The sequence below is a fragment of the Pseudorca crassidens genome, chromosome 5 (assembly GCF_039906515.1).
Source record: "Pseudorca crassidens isolate mPseCra1 chromosome 5, mPseCra1.hap1, whole genome shotgun sequence".
NCBI classification, from domain to species: Eukaryota; Metazoa; Chordata; class Mammalia; order Artiodactyla; family Delphinidae; genus Pseudorca; species Pseudorca crassidens.
The window spans coordinates 112,798,370-112,824,647 of record NC_090300.1 but is presented as its reverse complement, the minus strand read 5'-3'; positions in this window follow the sequence as shown (position 1 = coordinate 112,824,647).

Below are 26,278 nucleotides of genomic sequence, written 5' to 3'. Positions count from 1 at the left end.
AAATTGAGATATTTCCCTATATAAATGTGAGGGGGAAAGCAGGAGAAGGTGGATTCAGCAACAATGTGAGAGATTATTGTAGTTCTAGGTAGTGAAATAATAAAGTGAATAGAAAGGAAAGAGAACTCATGAAAGATATTTTTTAAAAGTAAATTTATATAGAAGATTGGATTTAAGGATGAAGAAATAAAATATCAGAGATGCCTAGAGATTGAATATAGGGTTGTCATGAATACACACAAATATATAATCATAAAATATTATGTATAAGTAATTGGCTAACAGATTCCTAATCCTAAAGCTGAAATTTGGAAACTGTAGAGTTGCTTAGCCCTCACTGACAATGTACATTTGTTACACATTTGCATTAATTATTTACACAGGGTTTGTGAAGTCTGACAGAAGGGCAGGAAAATGATAACATGCTCAAAATGTGTTCACAGGGGCCCTTTAACAGACATAGTTATATGTACTCATCCAGATGTGATGTGTGTCCTAACAGATCAATCTAGCTTTTAGAATATGATCTGTAGCTATTTATCATGCATCTTTTCCATTTTTTTTAATTTATTTTATTTTATTATTTTTTAACATCTTTATTGGAGTATAATTGCTTTACAATGGTGTGTTAGTTTCTGCTGTATAACAAAGTGAATCAGCTATACATATACATATATCCCCATATCTCCTCCCTCTTGCGTCTCCCTCCCTCCCACCCTCCTTATCCCACCACTCTAGGTGGACAGAAAGTACAGAGCTGATCTCCCTGTGCTATGTGGCTGGTTCCCACTAGCTCTCTCAACCACTCTCTCTTTCCACCACCCCCCTTTTTCATAAACCTTATGCTGTGCGGACAAAGTCCCAAATTTTTATTTAACTTCCAATTGAAGTTCTCACTGAAGCCAGAAGAAACACAGATGGACAGAAGAGCAAGAAAATTGCTCTTGTACAGCAGAGGGAATACAACCAATATTTTATAATAACTTTAAATGGAGTATAATCTATAAAATATTGAATCACTATGTTGTATACCTGAAACTAATATTGTAAATCAACTATACTTCAAATTAAATATATATATATATATATATATATATATACCTTGTGAACTCTTACACAGTATAAAGAAACCAGAAATAAAGTGCCTGTTTTGTTCATTTTCCTTCTCAAAGTATAATAAATGGACTAGCATTTAGAAGTTCACTTATTAGGAAAAGATGTTAAAAATTTTAGTGTTTCCAAAATGTATGGATTATTTTTCCTCAGCTGTGTAATTGTGTGTGTATATGTGAGTGTGTGTATATCTGTCTTTAAGAATTAAATATTGGTGAGTTTTAAATTATCCATCTAAATGTACAATATTTATGAATTCTATATTGTTAACACATTCTATACTGTTACACACATTAACTAGAATAAAGGTTTAAAGTATTTTTTTATATGTACCTTTGGGTCACTCAGAGTATGTAGCACAGTGCAATAATAAGCTTGCTGGAAATGTAAAAAATGAATAAATACATAATATCTCTGTGACTAAAAGGGTAGACCTTCAAGATAACTATTTAGGATTCAAAGTGAACTGTTCTTTAGATTAAAAATAGAGTTTTTCTTTGACAAGTGGCAGGTTAAAATATAACCTTAAATTAACCAAGACTGCTATCTCAGGAATGGCAAAAGTTTCATCTTTGTATGCTTGGTTGATTGGGATCACCTAAATAAAATACTTTGTTTAAGCTGTTTCAGTAATTAATGCAAAAAATATATAGATCAATTAGCTATACCTACCATGTACTCTAGATATAGCAGTAGTAGCATGCATATTTGCTGACCCCAATTTTATTCATTTATAAAACACTTTCCTCCATGAAACTATATAATACATCGAATTTCACAATATGAAAAAAAGCTTCTTATGATAGAGGCTCAGAGAAGGGAGAAACAATATAACAATATGTGAGCCACAGGCAAAACTTAGAGAAGAAAAGGAAGATACAATTAGCCTTTTGGGGATTGGTGGAAGTGTCAGGACATAAGAGAAAATATAAGTGAAAAATATACACATAATCATAGAATACTATCCGTTGGACATTAATATCAAGTAGAGACAGGTTCCCTGAAAATAGATTGTATTCTTAAGTGTACTTCTAAGTACCTTTCTCTGCTGGCCCTGTGCCTCCAAACTCCCATTACCTTTGCTTTATTTCCTCCATTCTGACTCTATTTTTAATCTCTCTTCACCTATAATTCTACAAAAAAAAAAAAAAAAAAAAAAAAGGATCTGTAATTGCTGCTTCCCTTCTGCCTTTTCAGTTCTCAGGCCACTGTTCTTTTACTTTAAAACCCATCCATGATGAAACTGTTTTCTTGAAGGTTACCAATGACCTCCAAATTGTCAAGTTTGATTGCTGCTTTATCATCGTTCTTAGACTCTGCAGAATTTGTTAACAATCCATTTCTAAAAAGTCTACTCTCCATCCATGAGAATTTGTTCTCTTTGTTTCATACTGAATCTTCAAGGTCTTTTACTAGGTCATTCCAAATATATTATCTTCTTTTTTATTTCTTTAACATTATTTACTGAGCTTTAAATATTTGTCAAGATCCTTATGAGTATGGAAAATTAAGACTTGTCCTCAGTGAGCTCATGCTCCAACTGGGTTGTTAGGAATACAGAGAAGTACACAATGCTCAAGTGAAAAACGTAAACACACCTTTAGGAGGTGACAAAAGACGTTTCCTGTATTTGAAAAAGTTTCAGAATTAAGTGACTACTGGAAACTGGTATTCATGTGGACATAAATTTCACCAATTTGATTAGTTGCTTATTCATTCCTATTATTAATACAATAAATAATCCATTGATGGAATCATGAACCTCGCCTATCTCTGAAAACAAAGACAACCCTCTCTGAGGGGAGATTATTACAGTTCCCTACAGCACTATATTTCACTTGTCTACTTTGGACACCATCTCAGGAGGAACTACCACTTGCAGAGTATCTGTGATTGCCCAAAGGCAGGTCATTTGTAGAGACGTGGATGGACCTAGAGAGTGTCATACAGAGTAAAGTAAGTCAGAGAAAAACAAATATCGTATATTAACACATATGTGGAATCTAGAAAAATGGTATTGATGATCTTATTTGCAAAGCAGAAATAGAAACACAGAAGTAGAGAACAAATGTATGGATACTGAGGGGGAAAGGGGAGGGTGGGAGGAACTGGGAGATTGAGATTGACACATATACACTATTGATACTATGTATAAAATAGATAACTAATGAGAACATACTGTATAGCACAGGGAACTCTACTTAATGCTCTATGATGACCTAAATGGGAAGGAAATCCAAAAAAAAAGGGATATATGTATATGTAGAGCTGATTCATTTTGCTGTACAGTAGAAACTAACAAAACATTGTAAAACAACTATACTCCAATAAAACTTAATTTTAAAAAGATATACCTAAAAAAAAAAAGATATACCTAAAATTTCCTAAACTATAGATAAGCTTACAACCAAACTTCTGTTTACTCTTCAGAATAACATTAAACAAACTGTATACTTATTGATGCATTTGAATATAGAAAATAAAAGAAAACAAGTCAAAATTTCACAGATTCACATTTGATTATCATCAAATAATATGATGTGGTTTTATTGCTCCTCTAGTTTTCAAGTAATAGTCCAAAAAGATTTCTGAAGGATGACTTAATGAGGTCAATGGACTGATAAGTGGAAATAATGACATATAGTACATATACTAATCAATGATTTACAAATCATTTTTAACACTATATGTTAAAAAGCTCTATAGGAAATTTTTTTAAATTGTATGTTCTTCATTTTTTAGAAAAATAAGTGGAACTTTATTATATTTGAGTGATGTGTTCACAGTAAAACAATTAACAAGTGAAGAAAAAAGAGTAAAATAAGCATGTCCCTTTTTATTGTCTTCTGTTTTTGTCACTATTCTGTGTTGCCCTTATTGATGATAGATATTCTTTTAAAAGAATCAAAATACCAAAAATTATTCTTTTTGGAGAATGCAAGGCTTTCTCTGATGAAACCAAATGGGTTGTAGTTATAAAGAAAATTTCACATTGATAAACCTGAAATAGAAACCTTTCAAATAGTACATATCAGATATGAATCAGATCTCAAAGGTTCAGAGGTTCATGACCTTAACTTCTTTGAAATGATGTCTTGAAACTTTTCAGGGTTGTGAGAATATTATACCACTTATTTAAATCTTATGGTTTACACTGATGTCAATTACAAAAAGACAAAGCAAAAGAAAACACTGGGCAGTAATTATGTTAATTATAGTGAAGGAAACCATGGATAAAGATGAGCTGTGTGCTGCTTTGTGGAAAGATATTGCTTCACAGATCTAAATATCATTTAAAGAATTTATAAAAGAAAAGTACAGAGAATTTATTTTATAATGTGGACACTACTTTGGGATATAAGACAAAATAATAATAATTAGATATTAGTTGTTGAGAAAATACAATTTTAATAATACCATTCAGTCTCTAAAGACATGAACTATTTAACTAAGAAATTTGCACAATTAAGAAATAACTATTTGATGACCAAATTTTTATGGCATTCCATAAAATTTTAAATAAATTAAAATATAAATAAATAAACACAGTAGCTTTGAAACAAATAATCTTTTAGTACAGTTGCATTTTGTTTATAATGATACACCTCAATCAGTAAAATGCTTTTGAGACCATGGTCTCAATAACCATTATTATTTATTAATATATTATATTCAGGTATTATTTTATTGCTGTATTTTGTATATCATAAAATAGACACAAAGTAGAAATGAGTAAGATTTGCTTGATATCATCGAGTTATATATGCCCTGTCTTAAAGACTACTACTCTGATATCATAAACAACTGTATCATAAGCTATTTCCTAGGCCTGGATTCCTGTACCATCCATAGAAACCTAGAGCTCTTTATTGCTGTTTCCAAGAATCTAAAGGCTGTTTAAACAATGTGAAGGAGATTGTTTGAAACAGAGTGCATCTGTGAAAATGTCATCCCCAAATAGATGAATGAATGTTTTTCCAAAGGTATCTTATAGCTGCTGAGCTCATATTAGGTAGCACTGGAAATAACTATTGCAGGATAAACATAAGAAGTATGAATATTATGAGGGATAGTGTCAAGGACCTCCGTCAATTCACCAAAGAATATTTGGTGTGCTGCATATGAGTAAAGTTAAAATATTTGATCATCTTTATTCTACAGAGGGAACAGTTAAAGTCTGAGGAAGTTAAAGGCACTGTTTAAAAGCTGGTTTAACATAAAGATACATGACCATCTTTAAAACGGTGAAATGGAAACTAGAAAAAAGAGTTCCTACAAACTACTATGTATAACATAAATAAGCTACAAGGTTATATAGTTGTATATATACAAACACAGGAAATATAGCCAATATTTTATAGCAACTATAAATGCAATAGAACCTTTAAAAATTGTGAATCACTATGTTGTGCACCTGAAACATCTAATATTGTACATAGAACATACCTCAAAAAGAAAAAGAAAAAAAAAGAAACAAAGGTTCCTGTCTCTCAGATCAATGAGTGAGAGAATGAGTCAATTTTTAAAAAATCATTGATGAAGCAAAAGGCAAAAACCTCTTTATATGTTGGTCTCAACCTAGGATCAATTGTAGAATTTGATTATCAACATAACATCACGTTGTAGTATCATGTACCTAGAAGCAATGTAAACTTCTAAGTCAACACTTCTATATTAATTTGGGAGGTCACTTTTTACTTTACGCTTTATTGTGAAGTTATTTCAAAGGAAATCTGCCCATCTAAAGTGAAACTGAATGTAAGACTTGCTTTTCTAATCAGTACACATACTAGAAGACAGTTAGATTCATTTTGCTGCTGCTATTGCCTTTTCTGCAACTTCAATTACATTGTGATGTTTGGGGAGTACATGATTTACCTGATATGTTTATGAGATGGAGGTAAAACAGGAAGACAGGGATAATGAGGTTGCCTGCTGCAAACTGTTTGTAGAGCATACCCTTCCAGTAGGCAGTGATCCACATCAAGAAGAAATACAGAAATAGATGCCAACATGGTCCTTGAAACAAAGATTGAGTAATAACTTCATGCTTTTTGTAAAAGGATGATTATAAAAGAAAAACACACACACAAAGCACTGATATTGACCACAGGAACAATGTAGTCAATTTGTTAATTGAACTGAATTTGCATGGAAAATGCAGATATTTCAATACTGAATTATTGTCCATTTTGTCCTTTTGCACTCATATACTTGATTTGCATATCTTTATTCAGGAGAGACCCTTTCAAATTCTTTGAAATGCAAACATATATAATAACAAAATATTTAGAATTTCACATAAAGGTTTCATAAGAATTGTTCACCTAAATGTATTTAAATAAAAAGTGAAGTGAGTTTATTATTATAGGTATTTGACACATACCGTATGTTGATTTTCTATTTTATGAGAGTTTCATGTGGTACATAGGTTTATTTTATTGGAAGTGTATTTAATATAGGAAAAATGTTACTGTGTATAGATAGTCCTGATCTATCACCATAGCTGCACTGATTAGATTAATCTGCCTCCTTTATAACTACATTTAATCACACGTTGCAAAATAAAGATTTTTCAACATGTCGTTGTCATCCAACTAGATTTCTTTGTATTCTGCTTGCAAACTTAACTTCAGGCATAAAGTACGTTAAAAAAGAAAATAATCCATTAGGTAGTAGCATTTCTCCTGAGCACTCCAAGATCAAACTCATCTTAGTGATTATATTTCATTGCTCTTCAGTACAGGTTAGGAAGATTATTCTCATTTTAAACATTGTTAGTTTTACTTTAAAAGTACAGAAACATTTCCAGGTAATAAAAAATATTTAGCAAGCTACATTGCCTCAAGGCTACACCACCTACACCATATAGAGATGATCAAATGAAACCATCATTCTTTACAACAATCCTGTCATAAATGTTTACTGCAATGGTGCTGTCAGGCTACCTGAAATAAAGTAAGCCAGAGTCCTTGCACACAACATTTCAGAGTTCTATTCTGTGGCTACCTTCTACCATCCCCCAAACTCCTCCCCTTGGTGGTACTCACAAAAACTGGGGTCAAAGCCGACCCTTGGTCAGCGGGTCAGCAATATTTCAGTCTCATTTATGTGAGAAATTGGAATGTAGGCTACATCTTTATACCAGAATACCAGAGTAACAAGCATTTGAGAAAAAAACAAAACATATTTTGTTCTTAGTGCCTCTTCTTTTTTCACCATTTATATTAAATTATAGTTATATCTATAATTTGCTCATGAAAATCTTCCCATTGAATTAATAATGTATTTATTAAAATAAATTATCTGTGTATATCAGACTATCAAGAGTTATAGGAGTACACTGCTGACACAACCATACATCCTTCTTTTGCTGGCTTAATATTTAGTTTGAAAGATGAAAGACTGACCTGAAAAAACTATTTGATATACAGTGCTGTATCTTATATTTTTATTTTATCTGAAATTCTATGAAAATAAAGATATTAAAATGCATCAAACTGAAATGAAAAATAAATTATTTTCCTTGTAGATAAGTATAGGTAAGCATATGTTTTTGTAATTAGCTTTTTAAAATAGATACACCAAATCAAAAGCAGATTCCATACACAGGTCTCTACCTAATAAATAGCCTATTTTGTAGGGAGGTCAGCACACATGGGAAATGATAAGTCCTAAAGATCAAATTACTCCTTCTTCTCTGTTGTGTAAAGTGTTCAAGCTGAAACTTGTCGGAGTATATTTCTATACTGTTGTTAGTTCAGTAGCATTAAAAAAACCTAGAAGTTTTTTAAATGTGGGAAGAGGATCCAATTACCCCATCTTAAATGTAAAAGCCTAGAAACCATAAAACTGAACGATTCAATAAATCAACTGAAGAAACCTGCCAAGAGGATATATTAGTGACTTATTCATCTTTAAGCATATATAAAAGACTGGACTCTAGGGATGTTGTCATAAAAAGGAATTTTCTAGTATACTCATCAATCCAACTATTATTTTTTCCCCACTTTAGACATTTTCTACTATACATTCAGGACTTAGAGATGTGATGAGCTTGACTGATGTTGTTAGGTAATCTTCTCCCCTCTGGCCTCACATATCACCATGTTAAATTTCTCTAAGTTGTACATTTGGGGGAACATTGGAAGAGATAATTTTAATTTTGCTAATATCATTGTATGTGTTTGATTCTCTAGCAGTGCATTATTCATCACATAAAATTTGATCCAGGGAAACACATACCAATCTGTAGAGTGGGTAGCATGTTAAAAAAGAAAAAAAAAAGCATGAGAAATACTGCCAAGAGTACATATTCAGTTTAGAGCAGCATTTAAGTGGTTCCAAATACTCATTTGCTTTCATCTTCATTTTATTTTATTTTATTTATTTATTTATTTATTTATTTATTTATTTATTTATTTATTTATTTTTAAGATGTTGGGGGTAGGAGTTTATTAATTAATTTATTTATTTTTGCTGTGTTGGGTCTTCGTTTCTGTGCGTGGGCTTTCTCTAGTTGCAGCGAACGGGGGCCACTCTTCATCGCGGTACGCGGGCCTCTCACTATCGCAGCCTCTCTTGTTGCGGAGCACAGGCTCCAGACGCGCAGGCTCAGTAGTTGTGGCTCACGGGCCCAGTTGCTCCGCGGCATGTGGGATCCTCCCAGACCAGGGCTCGAACCCGTATCCCCTGCATTGGCAAGCGGACTCTCAAAACTGCACCATCAGGGAAGCCCTTTATTTTATTATCTTTATTGGAGTATAATTGCTTTACAATTATGTGTGTTAGTTTCTGCTTTATAAAGTGTCTGCTTTAGAACAAAGTGAATCAGCTATACATATACATATATCCCCATATCTCTTCCCTCTTGCGTATCCCTCCCACCCTCCTTATCCCACCCCTCTAAGTGGACATAAAGCACTGAGCTGATCTCCCTGTGCTATGTGGCTGCTTCCCACTAGCTATCTATTTTACATTTGGTAGTATATATAAGTCCATGCCACTCTCTCACTTTGTCACAGCTTACCCTTCCCCCTCCCCATGTTCTCAGGTCCATTCTCTACATCTGTCTCTTTATTCCTGTCCTGCCCCTAGGCTCTTCATAACCTTTTTTTTTCTTTTTAATCATCAGTTGTGGGATACCTTATATGGAGATTTCAGTGTTTCTCAGTTTGATACATTGCCCAGTTTTCCTTTTGAACTCATTCATGTATTAAGGCTGATCGAGTGTTCTGCAGATAAAATTTTGGTGCTTTGAGTCATTCTTTAAATAAAATACAGGAACTTTCCTTGAAGTGACATAAAAATAAACTTTGAGGTGTGAATTTTTTTTAATTTATTTCCTCCCAATCTCTTCGTGTTACCACAAACCACAGGAAAGAAAATCACAAATTTTTAATTTTGCAGAGAGAATAAGCGAGTAGTGGGGTTTTTTGTCCAAGGCTAACTCTATTGTTCTTTCTCTCTCCACTCAGGCTTTATTATTTAAACACCCCCAATTTGATTGAGAAGTGTGATTTCCAGTTATTGCTCAAATAAAATGCCCATCGATAATAACACAATTTGTTCCGAGTTTTAACTTTAAGAATAAAATCATAATGATGTCTTGAGGTACGGCAATTTCATCATTTAATTTTTTTCCCCTGTTAAGGTAGTGAAACAAATAAAGGAGAATCTTATAATAACTTATGAAATTTGTTGTTCATAAATTTGCAAGAACCAGACTTACTATAATGATGCATGGTTGTCTGAACTTCTTATTTTGATAGTTTCAGAAATTATGATGTTTTCATGATACAAAATTATTAGTTCTTCTGGTGGAATACATTTTTGTACAAATCCAAAAATCTTTTGAGTCCATTAGAAAATATATTAAATGGCCCTTTAATTTGTCTTTTGCTTTTGAACACATTTTTCTCTCAATTATAGTTTTACCAGTGTCCTTACTAAAACACTGAATACATCACACTAAAACTATACTTTAATGACAAATGTTCAACAATTAATTCTAAGTGATCTATTTTGCTATTCAATATATACTCCGTACTTGACATTCTGCTATGTAGTCTAAGGGATATATTTATGTTCAAATTATAGAGATAAAATAACATACAAAAGGCTAATATTAATCAGAACAGGAATCCATATTAAGATTCCAAATTTGTAATATCAATATTAGAGAAGTCTTCATGGAGGAGTTAAACACTGCTGTCATAAAAATACAAAACGCTTGCTCAAATTTTATTAACATAAAATGAGGCACAAGCTTATAATCCTTTACTACCCAGATCATTGAAGTAACTCTGAAAGTGTCTCCTTGATAATTTTTACCTCCTATTCATTCTCTACACCACTTCTAGGGGTGTTAAAGATCAAAAATGATCCTGCCATGTTGTTTTAAGTATTCTGTTGTCTGTCTGCTATTTGATAAAATCCAAACTCTAAGGTGAAAAATATAAAGGTATTTGCATCTTACTGCAGCCTAAAATTTTACTTCTGTTCATGTGCAATTCTTCTACTGACTCCTGAAAACTCAGCTCAAATGGCATTTCCACTGATAAACCTTGCCTGGCTCCACAAGCTAGGTTTTGTGACTGTCTTCAGTTTCTCAACTTTTGAGCAAGACCTATATTACAGTACCTAATATATTATATGCTAACGTATGAACATATGTATACATTTCCTTGATTTCAAGGACCATCAGTGGTACAGAATGACTGTGAACATATTTACCTTCCTATTACTCTTGGACTTCTCCTTATTATCTAACATCTTAGTAAATACTGTATCTTCCTGCAATGGCCTGGTTGGTGGGAACAAGTTGTTCTTTAAAGTTGGCTCAGATCAAGGCTGAGAGGAATGAAGATCAAGATACAAGGAAGAGGAAAGTATTGTACTGTAATATTGTCTACTTTCAATTTTGCCTGCTTTCATAGCACTGTATGTAGAATCTGGAGAGCTGTGAGAAGTAATCTAAATATTCAAAAATTCCATAAAAGACACTTTAAGAGCATATTTGTTATTTTAAAATATCAATTGAGTATGATATTCTGTTACTATTTTATTTTGAAGACTTCCAATTAGCCCTCAAATTTTCAAAGCAGAGCTTATGACTAATATGAATTTGGAACATGAGATTTAAAAGTAAAATACCTTTTTAAAGTATTTTAAAGGGTATCTCATTGTGAGAAAGTTCCTCATAAAGAACTGAACGTAAAGAACCTGATCTTAAAATTTGGGAAGGTGGGGCTTCCCTGGTGGTGCAGTGGTTGAGAGTCTGCCTGCCGATGCAGGGGACACGGGTTCATGCCCCGGTCTGGGAAGATCCCACATGCCGTGGAGCGGCTGGGCCCGTGAGCCATGGCTGCTGGGCCTGCGCGTCCGGAGCCTGTGCTCTGCAATGGGAGAGGCCACGACAATGAGAGGCCTGCGTACTGCAAAAAAAAAAAAGAAAGAAAAAAAGAAAAAAAAAAATTGGGGAAGGTGTATTTTCTCTTATCAAGGTCTAGTCAACTAACTCCCATTCCTGAAATAAAATAGTGAACAGCCAACTAAAAATCAATTCACCATGTCTGAGGCTGCCAGCTCCAGAACAAGCAAGAGCAGACATAATATGATTATGAGGACTCAGAGCATTCAGGATGTACAGCTGAATCCCACATAAATTGCCAGCCAAAGGGAAATGTTGCTGGATGCCTTCCTAACAGGTATTTATAACAATTGAGCTTTTCGATATGTATTTCTGTAGTGTGGTGGATCCAAAGTCCAAAAATGAGGCTTTCATAGTCACAAATTCTGCCAACACTTTAGCTCATTACCTCTACAAGTCTTCGATAATTACAACATTAATATTGTTGGGCATTTAGTACATTAAAGCATTTGCCACTGTTATGAAGATTTTCCTGGAAAAAAAATGACTGAAATCATCCCTATTTATATAAAATTGACACCTGAAAATAAATGCTTTTTATGATGTGATGCAATGCATTGGTGCAAAAAGATATCCAGCAGGATTAATTTAATACTGTTTACAGCAGTATCTGGCAAAAAACTTAAAAAATACGAACAAAAGAATTTTTTTAAATTTCCCCCTGATTTATGAAAAAATATGAATTTTTATAAGCATGTAGATATGAAAATCACATTTAGTGTATACACACACACACAGATTTAATACATATATACCCAGAATTCCTTTATTGTACAATAGAAAAATATCATTCCTTTAATCAGGAACATGAGGGTTATCCTCTGCATATGGCCAGCATAGATAAACCTGTTAAACTGAATCTACTTAGGCAGTTTCTGTCAGAGAACATAGTTTTGCATTGTGTACATCAGCTAAACAGCCATAAGGGACACCACTAGGCTCTGAGTCAAGAGAAATAGGACAAAAATGACTAGTCACAGATTTTGGTAGCAGATACCAGGAAGATGCACAGGAATAGGAATATTCCTCAGCAGACCTCAGCTGGAAGAGGAATAAAACTTCCCCCACAACAGAGAACACACAGCAAGATGAAACCATTGATGCAGCAGCCCCCCATCTAATGACAAGGGGTCAGAAAACTTTCCCTACACCAAGAAAAGTTTCATCATCTCTTTAGGGACTTGAATATTGAACTGGTCAAATAGTTATCCAAAATATTTTTGGATAATGAAATTGAGTGAGGTATTACGTAGCAAGTTTTTCAGGCATGAGAAGGATGGCTGAAATCCTTAGCATATTGTACTACTAAAATAAGAAATACTTAGACTGTTAATGTGTAATTATTTTCATAATTTGTATTCCTATGGTTCTATATGTCCTTGCATTTTTAATATGCAATAGTACCTTTCACATAGAAAAATACCAGCCACCTGTTTTGTCCCAAGAATGACTTTGCCATGAGTGTACTACTTTAGCTTTTTCTCATGTTTCCTAGGCAACAAAGGTACAGAAGTTTTATGTCTTTGGCTTTTAACACCAAGAAAGCAATTTTTTCCCCAATTGAGTCCAATGAGAAAAAAGCCCCTTTATTTGGCAGACATTATTATATACTTTGGCAATTCCTATAAGTTATTCTTCTATATCTTCCTTGGGGCAGCCACCTGGCATTGTGCTGTTAAATAATTTACACCCATTATGAAACAGAATACAATCTGACTCATAGTATTTCCCAACCATGCAATAATAAAGCATGTTAACAGCAGGATTGTTCGGTGTCAAAATTCATGATTTCTTAGCTTCTATGTCGGTATTAGCTGAAGGTATAATTACTTCTGTAAAAGTCCCACCTTGATGTATCTTTACATCATCTTCAGAACAACAGTATAGTGATCTTGAAAGAGCCCCTATCTGTGCGGAAAGACCCAGATCATCATAACACGTGATTTGATGTCATTTTTGCTTTCAGAGTCATACTTTTTCTATTACAAAAATGAAGTGTATAAACTACACCCTTTATAGGAAAATTGTACTGATATGTTTAAAAAGATGTGAAAATAGAGACTTTAGACTACTGATCTGTCAACCTTAAAATAAAACAGCCAGAGTTATTTTACCAGCAAAATGAGTTTATCAGCAGCTAAGGCTGCGCGTCTGGAGCCTGTGCTCCACAATGGGAGAGGCCACAACAGTGAGAGGCCTGCGTACCGCAAAATAAAATAAAATAAAATAAAATAAAGTCTGTAAGAATTAACTATTTTGTAAAGAATTAGTAGTTTTTAAAATCAGATTATTGAGAAGAATTTATATACAATAAAAGTTACCATTCTTGTGTAGAAGTCTATGAGTTTTGACAAATATTGATATTCCTTACTTAAATAGTAAGGAAATAGATACTCTAACCTTGAGTGAATTTGAGAATGTCTGACTTTATTTTCTTGTTATAAATCTTTGATGTAATAGTCATGGCTCCTTCATGGAATTTCTATCAGAATTATAATAGAAAATGAATGGAAAAAGACCAAACTCGATGTTTTAAATAAATAAATGGATGCTGACCTCTGCTGCCTCCTACCAATTCAATTCAAGAGTAAGAGAAATAGGGGCTTCCCTGGTGGTGTAGTGGTTGGGAGTCTGCCTGCCGATGCAGAGGACGCAGGTTTGTGCCCCGGTCCGGGAAGATCCCACATGCCACGGAGCAGCTGGGCCCGTGAGCCATGGCTGCTAAGCCTGTGCGTCTGGAGCCTGTGCTCCACAACGGGAGAGACCACAGCAGTGAGAGGCCCGCCTACCGCAAAAAAAAAAAAAAAAAAAAAAAGAGTAAGAGAAATAAATAACTCATCATTCATTCATATATTCATTCATCTAGTCATTAAAAATACTAATTGAGGGAATTCTGTGTTCTAACAGTATGCTAGCTGCTGAAAATTCAATGATAAACAAAACAGACTTTAAAAAGTAATAAAGCTATAAAGGCAAGAACAGAATTTCATGAGATAAAATAACAGAGATCTCCAAATTTAGATTTGTAAGTTAGAGGATAACTTCTCTGAGAAGTAATGTTTGACTTAATACTTAGTGAATTATCAAGTTTTAGCCACCCATAGAGATATACAATAGTAATGGGATGACAATATCAGATACAGGAAATAATATATGAGGTCCCTTCCTGAGAAAGAGTATAAAGAATTGATGGGAGACCAGCAGGACTAAAGCATAGAGTGTGATAGAAGAATAATTTGAAGCTGAAATAAAGGTAAACCAAACTGTGCAAAACCCTGTAGATCTAGGGACCTGGCTCTTTGTTAGAATATGAATGATTGGAACTTTCTTGTGGCCAGTCTTTTCAAGAAATGCAGGCCTACTCTATGATGCTCAGCTTGGAGGAGGGTCAAAGAACCCCAATTCAAGGCTAAGTATCATTAAGTTTTTTAACTCATGCTGACTACTCTAATAATTGGACATGAAAATGCTGTATGGGGGTATATGAAAGAACATTTGAGGGCACTGTGGATGGAGCTGCTCAGAGAATGGACGAGCATACTCTGCTTACTGCTCCAGGGTCAGGTAGATAACCTCACATGACTTTAACCAGTCAGTATATTGGGACCATGTTCTTTCATGGTTCAAGCAGCTCACTGAGTGTCATTCATTTGCTAAGTTGAAAATCCCTAAATTTGGTTTGAGAGTAATCACTCCCTGTTGACTTTCCTATACATAGCCAAAAATGATATAGATCAACATCTAGGCTGATGGCTCTGAAGCTGCTGATACATCAGTTAGCCAACTAATGCTTGCAAACCATGACAACTGCCTCTTCAAACTTGTCATAATGGCCTGGTCATGATAATGGTAAGTGAAGGCAAGGTTGAAGTAGGGCATCTTAACCTTTTCCAAATGTGATGCTGAGGAATACTGTATTCTTTAATTACAAACTTTATTTTAACTAGTCAGTCCTAATAAATGTTACTTTGATTCTCTTGGCAGCCAAGATGGAAAAGTAGGAAGACTATGAGCTCACCTCTTCCAAAGGGCACACAAAAGTTACAAGTATTTGCAGAGCAACTATTGATGAGAAAGACCAAAATATACCAGAAAAGATCTTATACAGCTAAAGATATAAAGACAGAAACACAACAAGACAGTAAGAGGGGAAGAGACATGATATAGTCAAGAACCATAGCTCCTGGTGGGTGACCAAGAAATGGGAGGATAAATGGTTCTCCCAAAGGATAAGGGGCTCCTATCCCCACACCAGGATCACCAGCCCAGGAGGTTCCTTCATGAGGAAGATGAGCCCCCAGAACATTTGGCGTTGAAGGCCAGTGAGGCTTATTTTCAGGAGAGCCAGAGGGCTATGAGAAATAGAGACTCCTCTATTAAAGGATGCACACAAACTCTCAGCCCACTCTCACCAGTTTTATTCAATGTATAATAGTATTGGAAGTCGTAGCCACAGCAATCAGACAAAATAAGGAATCCAAATTGGAAAGGAAGTAGTAAAGCTGTCAGTTTGCAGATGACATGATACTATACATAGAAAATAATAAGCACACCACCAAAATACTACTAGAACTCATCAATGAATTCAATAAAGCTTCAGGATACAAAATTAATGTACAGAAATCTGTTTTCTCTATACACTAGTAACAAACTATCAGAAAGAGATATAAAGAAAACAATCCCATTTACATTCAGTTCCAAAAGAATAAAAAAAGCAAAAGCAAAAACCTAGGAATAAATCTAACTAAGGAGGTAAAATACCTGTACACAAAAAACCTTAAGACACTAATAAAATTTGAAGATGACACAGATAGAAATTTATACCATGTTAATGGATTCAAAGAATTAATATTGTTAAAATGACCATATTACCCAAAGCAATCCACAGATTCAATGCAATTCCTATAAAATGACAGTTTTCACACAACTAGAGCAAATAATTCTAAAATTTGTATGGAAGCACAAAAGACCTTGAATAGCCAAAACAATCTGAGAAAGATGAACAAAGCTGGACGTTTCATGCTACCAGATCTCAACCTATACTACAAAGCTACAGTAATCAAAACAGTATGGTACTGGCACTAAAATAGACACATAGATCAATGGAATAGAATAGAGAGTTCAAAAATAAAACTAAACTTATATGGGCAATTAATGTATGACAAAGGAGGCCAGAATATACAATGGGGAAAAGACAGCCTCGTCTATAAATTGTGTTGAGAAAACTGGACAGCTTCATACAAAACAATCAAACTGGACTACTGTCTCACATCATGTACAAAAATTAATTCAAAATGGGTAAAAGACTTACATGTAAGACTTGAAACCATAGAGCTTCTAGAAGAAAACATAGGCATATACTCTTGGACATCAGTCTTAACAATTTTTTTTTAAATATGTCTTCTCAAGCAAGGGAAACAAAAGCAAAATAAACAAGTGAGACTACATCAAACTAAAAAGCTTTTGCACAGCAAAGAAAGCTGTGAACAGAAAAAAGGCTGCCAACTGAACGGGAGAAGATATTTGCAAATAATATATCTGATAAGGTGTTAATATCCAAAATATACAAAGAACTCATACAATTCAGTATCAAAAAAACAAACTCAATTAAGAAATGAGCAAAGGATCCGAATAGACATTTTTCTATACTCTACACACAAAAAATGAATAGATGTTTTAGAATTGATGACTATGTGTACAGAAAAATCTGCCAGGAAAATTTACTGTGGGACTAACCAGAAAAACTAAGAAAAGCAGGGTGATAAAGGAAAGAGATATAAGATCAAGGGAGGCTTTTAAGTGGGAAACAGAGGAAATTCAGATGATCCAGTTGTAGGGGGCATCTTGAACATGTAGGCAAAATGGGCAAAAATTGAAGATGTGAATTCATTAGGAAGACAAGAGAGGATGGGGTGAAGAGCAAATGTGAAGGAATTGGCCTCCACTAGGAAGAGGGATCATTTCTCTTTCCTAAAAACAGAAAAAAATAAAAATAAAGCCTGAGATATATGGATCTAAGTACTAGACTTTCTATTAGAGAAATGAGGGAGCTCCCATCTGATTGCTTCTATTTCTTACAATGAGTTCTGTGGCAATACCATCAGCCGAACATGTGTGTTGGGGACGTTAGAAATAACTAAGATGTTTGACAGCAGAAAAAACATAATGCAGAGTCTCTAGGGATAGTGAGAAAGTAAGTTAGACAGGATTGAATTCCCTACCTTTCAACTAGTTTCAAAGAAATGATTAGCCGGGATCACCCCTTTTAGGAAGGTACAAGTTATGTCACTTGGGAATACAAACTTATGTTATAGGTCTACTCCAAGAGAAATAAAACATAGATATCAGATATAGTGTGGTAGTCTAGATAAGAAGAGAAAATGTGCTACTAGGTTCCACCACTTACTGGCTGCATTATTTGGACAAGTTATATAACCTCTAAGTTTAAAATTTCCCATATGAAAATTTAAAATAATAATAAAATCTATGAGTTGATGTATTAAAAGTCTTAATGTGTGTAAAACATTTGGCATAAAGCGTGGTACATAATGGGATTTCAGCAATGGTTCTGGTGAGGGTAGTAATAGAAATAGTAGTAATAGTTTTAGAGCCACATGATAAGGACAGCGAAAAAAAGCAGAATACATCATAATCTGTTCTCCAGCTCATTATTCAAGCAAATCACTACTGTGTTATCTGTTCACATCCTTTCTTTCTAGACATGGGCCTTTATACCAACCTTGCCTGTTATATTCCAGCCAGGCTGAACTACATACAGTATTCAAAAAAACACCGTGATACCTTATACATATACACATTTGCACAAGGTTTTCCTTCTACCTGGAAATATAACCAGGAATATCAGCATCCCCACCAACACGTACACACAAACACACACACATGCACACGCATACACACACACACACACACACACACACAAAACCGCCCCACTCTTCTTTTGCCAAAGGAGTACTTAATTTTTAAAATTCAATCAGTCATCTTTCCAAAAAGCCTTTCCTGAATGCAGGTTAGTGGCCATTCTTCTTTTCACTCCTCTGATACAGAGTGAATCATATAATATTGTATGTGTCTTTCCAATTACTTGTGAGCTCCCTGAGAGAAGAGGCAGCTTCTTCTATACATTAAGTGCTTTACACTGTTACTGACAAAAGAAGGGCTCCATATGTAGTCACCTAATGAATGCATGGGACCTATGAAAGTAGAGATATCTCCAGGCATACCTTAAGCAAAGCTTCAGAGACAGCAAATTTTGCATAAGAATAATTTGAGGATGAAAAGGCTGGAGTATTTCCAAGTGATTAAAACCCTACCAGGTGCATCATCAGCAATAACGGTGACAGTAGCAAAACCCCAAGTTGATTCCAGGTTTGTTAAGGAGAAGGATCTGCAATTCTGAAGGATAAAAAACCACATGATATATAGGTGATATTGGTGCACAGGTGAAGGCGGGTAACGGTGGAACTTCCCAGGAATAAAAACTTCAGATCCCCAAATTCTTAATATCCAAATAAAATTAATGATGAAACAACCTCAAAAAAATTTTGGAGAGAGTGATTAGGGTATGGACATGCCCTTCTCTGATAGGAAATGTCATAGAAAATCACATGACAAGTAACATGGCATTTTGTGCAACTTTTATTTCGGGGTGATTTTTTCTGCTATTAGCAAATTTTATTTTCTGACTAACATTTAACCTATGTTCTGTTTGGGATTTGAAAGATTTCTTCTCATATGTTCATTTAATTGTTTTGTGGTGCACTTTGGTGATAAATTTTGGATGTATAGCTACTCTGCAGGTGGTTAATAGATTTCCCCATACTTACAAAGAGTTTTGCCTAAGATCACGCTATAATTTTGCCTCCCATGTTAACAAAATGCATTATCATTTCAATAATCCAATTCAGTGTGTTTCTTACAAGCAAAATCACAGATTTATCGAGCTATAAAAAGACAAATCAAGTAAATAAAAAGCTTTTGTCTCATCTACTGTATATTTTTTTAATAAGAATATAATAAGGATATGTGAGTTTGATGTCATTTACTGTTATGGAGCAAAGGATGTCCATATTATTAAAAGCACTGTTTAAGTCATAGTACCTGATAAATAGTAAACTCCTTCCCATTGTCAATGCATAACATAGTTCCCCCTCTTTTAAATTTGTTTAATATGACTTGTTACAAGAAATATTCAGTGTTTTTTAAGCTTTTACCATGACTCAACCAACAATATTCTCTCATCTTTAATCTCAAGTAAAACTTCAGTGTCCTATATTTGCTTAGGTAGATGAAAGGACACTGCAGACGCACACTGAATTAACTGATTCTCAGATAAAATTTGTTTTGAATAAGGTCAATTCCTCCAGGTTGCCAGATGGTATTTTAGTGACCCTTTTGTTACATCAGTGGTATTGCAGAGCTGCCTGTCAATAAGGAAAGACACAAGGCTGTACCCTTTTAGAGGGAGGGACTGCTGTCAGTTCTTAAATACCATTAAAAGAGGGAAAACGAGAGGAATACTTCAAATAAACTTTGTTTAAAGAATTAATTGCACATATGCTAAAGTGAACTAGATTGTTCATCCATGAGAATTATAAATTCCAACTCGATTGAAAAATGTGACATTGCAGATATTCAAGGGTCTTTCAAAACATCAAGCTTCTTACATATCATTTAAGATGTCCTTGTGTGCCAAGAATACTGCTTTCAAGAAAAATTCTGTCTTATTGATCAAATAAAATTATTAGTATTTTTTAAAATCTGCATTCTACACTTGGTTTGTAAGTCATGGTAGATAGTTAAAAATGATTTCACATGTTTGGTCTCAAAATCCCTTAATCCATTAGGAATGTATTTTCATAGTCCAGAATCTATGTAGATTATAAATCAAACTGAAGTAATTTCTTTAGGAGAAGTGCTAACCCCCCACACACACTAGTCAGTGCCTTCTCTTTATGTCAGTGAATTCAATTTGCTAAGGGTAATTTTCTAGGAAAAGTTAGGTAGCTAACATATAATATCATCTGTCTTTCAGGTTTCTCATGTGTATCATCTCTTTATTTCTCAGAATAAAGTGCTCATTAGATCTCAGTTTTATAGATGAGGAAGCTGAGGTTTCAGGAGAATAAATGAATTGCTCAAAGTCACACAAGTAATACGTTTCATTGCTGAAATTTCAATATATGTTTTTGTCTGAGTTCAGGGACTATTCTCAGAAATCCCACTCCTAAGGTTTCTATGACAGTTATTAATTTAAGTCATAGGTTTAGGTTTTATTTCTTGAATATGTATTCTTGGCTCCTTTCTGGGTTGCCTGTTCACATTCTATCACATTCTCCAGGTCACTGCCTTGCATTTCTGAGTTGCACTATTTAATTAACCTGGTTAATACTGTAGAGGCCTGGTGTTACAGAGGCCTAACATTAATTACAAGCAAGGCAAAATATGACCAAATTGGGATTACTTTGGTGGATAAGTATGTTTGAATCTTCCCTTAAATCCTATGCAAAAGTCTGGTTTCACTTTCTCATGGTGGAAAGGAATTGCATGGCTCAGCAATTTTGTATAGAAACATTTTCATCTTTTTCTCCAATCATTCCACTAGTTAATTTAGAATGTTGTTATTTGTTTATTATGTTTTTATAGATCTCTGATAGGAACATATTCCCTCAAATAGGTAAGTTTTATTGATTTTAGAAGATCAAGTATACAATGCTGAACTTCCAACTTTTCAATTTGCCGTTGTATTTCACACTATAGAATACCTTGCATGGAACTTTGAGATAGAAGAACAGTTAGAAGAAGGTTTCTGCTCTGGCTTCCCCTATGAATTGATGGTGCATTAGCATACACTAATGAGAGAGAATGGACAGTAATTTGTGACTGTACCCCATTCTTATTTAAGTCTAGTTTGGAGCATTGCCCAACTCCCCTCCTGTGATGGACTCCATGCATTAATAAAACTTAATTTTCTTCTATTAAAATTTTCTATCTTTTTTAATTATTCAAAGGAGATATTTTTACTAGAATGACTGGTACTGATGACATTAGTTTCCTCCTCCTTTACAAATCCTAAGTGATCTCATTCAAACCCATGATTTAAACTCTTCTGCTTTCCAGAAAATGTATACTTACTGATTTTTAGAAACATACACCCATCATTCATGAGCCCAATTTGATACGCCTCTTAAAAGCTTCTACAAAGCTCTTTGTCTTCTTTAACTTCTATGTCCTTTTCTTTGTTTATTTGTTTTTTGTTTGTTTTGGTTTTAGCATAGAACAGGGAATGAGACACTTCTTTTGTATGAGTGTCCCTTAAAATTTATGACAAATAATGACATAGATGATTAGCATATGATTTGCCACACAGAATTACTATTGTTAGTAATCTGACTTCCCTTTGAAAATAGTCAAGCCATTGTTTTAAAAGAAAATTTTCAAGGTTGTTAATCTTTTTGTGGCACAAGATACTGTTGGAAAAATTCTCTTTGAATTTAAGAGAAAGCAATAGTTATTTTTTTAAGTGATCTCTCTGAGGATCTCGAAATATTAGACCAGTTACATTGATTTGAAGAAGCCATGCCTTCATATATTAACTAATTATGCTCATTAAAAAGTAAAGGTCAATTATTTGACATGTATAAAATTTAGTTATGTTAGATGAATAAGTTCTACAGACCTGATGTGTAACATAGTGCCAATAATAATACAATATTGTGCACTTCTATATTTGTTAAAAGAATAGATCTCATGCTAAATATCTATACCACCAAAAAAAAGGAAACATGAGGAAACCCTGGAAGAAGGTGTTGCATATGTGTACTACCTTGATTGTTGTGATGGCATTAAAGTTAATTGCATATATCCAAATTCATCAGTTGTACATACTAAATGTGTGCAGTCCTTTCTATGTCAATTATACCTCAATAAGTCTGTCTAAAAAAAACCAAAGGTAGAAAAAATATAGGGTAAGATGGTGAAGTAAGAAGCACCAAGAATCTGTCTCTCCACCTACAACACTGCACTGGCAAAACAGATGTAATTATTTTGGAACTCTGGAATCTACTGAAAACTTGCAACTTCCAGAAGAAGGTTTAGATGGTAAATTGTGGTTAATTCTAGTCAATTTCAGCTCTTAGCACAGTAGCAGCTACTCTCCACCACCTTACCCCATGTCAGGCAGCTATGCATGCATTCCAGAAGCAGCTTACATGCAACTAGTAGGAGGCAGGATGGGCAAAAAGGACACTGCCCTTCAAATATCAGGATCTGTGCTCTCATCACTCATTGCTGCTTCTGATCTCAGAGGTACAAAGAGGCAGGCAGCCACTGTTATGCCTCCTCTCATGTGGCAAGCCCCTCCCCTTCTGGCTGAAGTGACTACACCAGGAGACATAAAAAACTGGTGCCTTAGTCTGCTTCATTTTAATCTTTTTTCCCCTTTTGGGAGCCAGACGTTAAAGATTAGGATATTCAAATCAACTGCACATATTGGGGAAATTAAAGAAAGTCACTATGTATGCCCAGGGAAAGGCATAGGCTCAGATAACTTGAGAAAACCTTAAGTTTACATCTCAGGCTGATACTTACAACAGAAAGAGCCCATAACAACTTAAAAAATAAATAAATGGATAAGTAAATAAATAAAGTGAAAAAAGAGCAAACTTGGGAATGGGGGAGCCTAACTAATTTCTAGAGCTAGTATATTATTAGGTTCATATGTCCAGTTTTCAGCAACAACAAAAGTCACAAGACATACAAAGAAACATGAATATAGTACAGTCAAAGGAAAATATAAGTCAAAAAAACCTTGCCCTGAAAAAGACCTGATGATGGATCTACTAGGCAAACACTTTAAAATGACTGTCTTAAAAATGTGCAAAAAAAAGGAAAATGTGGCGAAAGTCGATAAAACAACATATGAAAACATGAAAATAGCAATAAAGAGATAGAAACCTAAAAAGATACCAAAAAGAAATTCCAGAGTTGAAAAGTACAACTGAGATGAAAAATTTACTAGCAGCAATCAAAGACAGTTTTGAGCAAGCACAGTAAAGAATAAGTAAACTTAAAGGTAGAACAATGGAAATTATGTAGTCTAAGGAACAGAAAGGAAAAAGATTAAAGAAAAGTGAGCAGAGCATTAGGGATGTATGGGACACCATCTAGTAGATCAACATATATGTTATGAGACTCTCAGAAGGAGAAGAGAGAAAAGGGCAGAGAATATTTGAACACATAATGTCAGAAAACATCCCAAATTTGATGAAGGACATTAATGTAAACATTCAAGAAGCTAAAGAAACTTCAAGTAAGATGAACCCAAAGAGCTTCACATCAAGACACATTATAATCAAATTTTCAAAAGATAAAGAGAGAATTTTGAAAGTAGCAAGAGAGAAATGACTCATCACATACAAAGGATCCTCAAGAAAATTATAAGCAGATTTATCAACAGAAACATTGGAGGCTAGAAGGCAGTGAGCTAATATATTCAAAGTGCTAAAAGAAACAAACAAACAAAACACAGAAATGTCAACCAAGAATCCTATATCTGGCAAAACTTTCCTTCAAAAGTAAAGAAGAAATTAAGATATGCCCAGATAAACAGAAGTTGAGGAATTTGTTGCTATTAGGCCTGCCATGCAGGAAATTCCAAAGAAGATCCTGAAGGTTAAAATAAAAGGACTCTAGAGAATAACTTGAGGTCATATGAAGAAATAAAGATCATAGTAAAGATAAATACAGACAATAACAAAATCTGGTATTATTTTAACAATGGTTTGTAAATCCATCTTTTGTTTTCTACATGATTCAAGAGACTAATATGTTAAAAAAATATTAGTCAAAAAGCTAGTATTATTGTCACTTTAGTTTGTTAATGTCACATGTTCTCTACATAATTCAACAGATTAATCTATTTAAAATAAAAATTAGTTTATGTTTGGGGGAACAATATATACAAAAATGTAATTCTGTGATATCAACAACTGAAAAAGGTGAGGACAGGGCTGTAAGGCAGCAGAGATTTTGTATGTTATTGAAGTCAATCTAGCATAAATTCAAGTTAGTGTTATAACTTTAGGATGTTAAATGTAAGCTCCATGGTAATCACAATGAGAACAGCTTTAGAATATACACAAAAGGAAATGAGAAATAAATATAAACATTTCACTGCAAAAAATTCAACTAAATACAAAAGAAGACAGGAATATAGTAAAAGTATAGAAAAAGCTATGATATATGGAAAATAAATACAAGACATATGGAAAATAATAGAAGTATGTCCAGCCTTATCAGTAATTACTTTAAATGTAAAATAATTAAATCAAATCAAAAGACAGAGTTTGGCAAAATGGCTATAAAAACATAATCTGACTGTATGTTGTCTAGAAGAGACTCACTTTAGATCCAAAGACACAAAGGGGTTTGTGGATGAAAAAGGTTGCCTGCCATATCAGCAAACAAAGGATGTTGTGGCCTTCGAGCCATTAGCCACTACCTCCCTCCCCACCCTTCTTAAGGGTGATCCTGAGGGAACCCAGGATGCAGACAAATGGGAAGTCCACTACCAAGCCCTTAGCCACTGCAGCCATCCCCAATGGTGCACCCTGGGGAGACTCAGGATGGGAAAGAACAGGGTACTGGCCTTAGATAGCTAAGGTACATATAAAAGGGATGATTTCAATCAGCCCAGACTCTTGCATCTTTCCATACGTTGAAAAGTGCTAAATTCATTAACTTGAGATATCTGGTTTCTTTAATTAACAGTAATCTTTTGATGTTCTGACTACCTGGTCTTTGTTTCAAAACTCCTATATATCCGACTGTTCCATTACCTCTTTGGAGCAGTACCTCAGAGCTACCTGAGAGGCTGCTTCCCAGACTTGAAGTTCTCAGAAAGTCCACTGAATACAACATAATTCTCAACTTTTCGGTTGTGCATTTTTTTTCAGTCAACAGGTTGAAAGGATGGAAAAAGATATTCCATGCAAATAATGACTCAAAAAGAGCATGAGTGGCTACATGGATATCAAATAAAATAAACTTTAAATCAAATAACTACAAGAGACAAAGAGGTATATTATATATTAATAAAATGTTTAAATCAGCAAGAAGATATAATAATTATAAACATTTAATAAAAAAAAAACCACCTAAATATATGAAGAAAACAATGACAGAATTAAAGGGATAAAGTCCCACAGTAACAGTTATAGACTTTATTATTCCACTCTCAATAATGGATAAAACACCAAGCTAGAAGATAATTGAGGAAACAGAGGACTTGAATAACACAATAATCCAACTAGATCTTAGAGACAAATACAGAACACTCACCCCAACAGCAACAGAATACAAATATTCTCAAGGTCCTATGAGACATTTTCCAAGATAGACCATACGTTAGGTCACAAATTAAGTCTCAATGGATTTAAAAAGGCAAACATCATGCAAAGCATATTCTCCAACTATGGTGGGATGAAGTTAGAAACAAATAAATGAAGGAAAACTTAAAAATAAAAAAAAAAAAGGAAACTAAACAACGCACTCTTATACAGCTAATGGATCAAGGAAGATATCACAGGGGGAATTGGAAAATGCTTAAAGATAAATCAAAATACAAACACAAAATAGCAAAACTTATGGGACACAGGGAAAGCAGTGATAATGAAGAAATGTGTAGCTATAAATGCTTATATTAAGAAAAACAAG